Genomic DNA, 2,035 nt, shown 5'->3' on the forward strand with positions numbered 1-2,035 from the left:
GCAGCAGGACTATCTACGAAACACTCTCGCGTTGTCTGATGTCGCATTGCACGGAGGACCGTCGGCAACCGCTACTGACCTATGCTCTATGATAAAAAGTGCGGTAATTTTCAGCCGTTTTGGCACAGAGGCCTTACCGCTCCCAGAACGTGAGCTGTTCCTTACAGATCAGCTTATCGGTTGTCACTATCCTTATTAAAGCTTGCGTTCACTGAAGTTCTGCGCACTCCAAGACAATGCTGCCCATGACTGGTAGTGGGGCCCCTGCTTGTCTTCAGTTTTAGCCCGCATCCGTAAGTGTTCCTATTTCAATACACAAGCGACAAACAGAAGGGCGACGTGATGAACTCCGTGCGCATTAATATCAGGTTGCTGCGGTTGTAGCCTCCAGCGTTCAAAACACAGAATATTCAACTCGAGTGCTGACTGTAGGAGCAGGGAACTCTTTAGCACAAACTTCTGATTGTTGCGGATCTTTGACAGAAATTCCTCATTTCTTCTTGTAGATTTGAAGAAAAAATGTCAGTGTTCTCATCGTCTTTAGAAAAAAAGTTAGGCTAGTAAACACTGAAGAAATGAAAGAAAAAAAAAAGAAAATCGTCCGCGACAGGACTCGAACCTGCAATCTTCTGATCCGGAATCAGACGCCTTGTCCATTAGGCCACGCGGACGATATGTTGTCAATGTATTGCTTTATTAGTTTTGTGACAACTTTTCTTCGTCCTTTGTTTCATTTTTTTTAATCGCGTGATGTTGCGATTCATTGGCGTACTCATAGGGGAAAGAGGTGAGAAAGCAACATAAAAGCAAAACTGAAGCGCACCGGAGTAAATAGTCAGAAACGCCTAAATTACATTATAAAGGGGAATCGTTGAGCAGGAATTGCCGCTGGAGCTAACGTTTTGACAAGTGCACTTGACTTCGTCAGGGCAGCGAATAGAGATTATCGTGTTGGGGACCCGAGAACTCCTGTGTACGCACGCTCTCGCGTTACTTGGCACTTCCAGCCGCACCCAAGAAGAATACAAAGGAACGCAAGGGTTTACGTACGTAAGCGGCTTTGGGACCCAGTGGCGGAGCCAAGGGGTGGCAGAAGCTGCCTACACCCCAATGGGGACTCGGCACTTAAATCTCTATACTGAAGACAAGCCCTCTTGTCGAAGCGTTGGCTTCAGCGGGATTTTTTTGTTCAAAGGTTTCTCATCACTCCAAGCCTCCAGCTCTCTCAGTAATTAAGTCTTGTTTCAGTATCAATGCATCTACATCATAGCTGGACAGCGTTTCCCCGGCGTTTCGACAGCCGCCGTAGCACACTGGCAGTAGCGTTCTGCTGCGAAGCACAACGATGTGAATTCGATTGCATGCCTGGTGATCGCTTTTAATTTTGTCAAGCTAAAGACATGCTCGTGCAATAAAAGTAAACACATGGAGCAGGTAATCCCTATTCTTCCACGATAAAGCAACGCAGGTTTAATTGAGTATGGCATAATCTTGCCACTGAAGTGCTCTGAATCTGCTATTCGGATGAGCGACAGAAAGCGAAGCGAGCGACATCGACGGAGAAGCGTGTCAGGCTGCCGATAAATGCAGCCAACACTGTGTTTCCGGAATGACGGCGTCTCCAGATCCCTGAATATTATGTACCTCGGCGCGACGATGGTGCGACTTAAGTTTTGTTAAAATCATTCAGAGGAATTATGTGGCTATATTGGTGTGTATGTATAATGGATCCTTCAAAATGTTCGTAGAGCCTGACCTCTGACTAGGACTATCTGTAACATATGCTTAAAGGCGCAATAAAAGTAACTATAGCAGATCGGCACAACCTTCTGCTATATTTAAAACGGTACGCTAACCTTTTAGGTACGAAGCAGCTTATGAACGAGGCCTGTCCCCCCGGCGTGACCAGTGCCCCGCGTGCCACTATATATGTGTGGAAGAAAGAAGAGGACGAAGTGCTGGCACGAGAGGAGAGCTCGCGCATGGTGCGCAGAAAGGAATGTTTGCCTGCAAAAATAGTGCCACTAATATGGAA

The 2,035-nt window shown here is 46.6% G+C and overlaps 1 non-coding gene across 1 annotated transcript; it reads right to left on the bottom strand.

The window, feature by feature from the left end:
- Positions 1 to 598: 598 nt before the first annotated feature.
- On the bottom strand, positions 599 to 671 carry Trnar-ccg (transfer RNA arginine (anticodon CCG)). Its single transcript has one exon. It is a non-coding gene; the product is annotated as a tRNA-Arg (tRNA).
- Positions 672 to 2,035: the final 1,364 nt, after the last annotated feature.

The sequence above is a fragment of the Rhipicephalus sanguineus genome, chromosome 1 (assembly GCF_013339695.2).
Source record: "Rhipicephalus sanguineus isolate Rsan-2018 chromosome 1, BIME_Rsan_1.4, whole genome shotgun sequence".
Classification (NCBI taxonomy): Eukaryota; Metazoa; Arthropoda; class Arachnida; order Ixodida; family Ixodidae; genus Rhipicephalus; species Rhipicephalus sanguineus.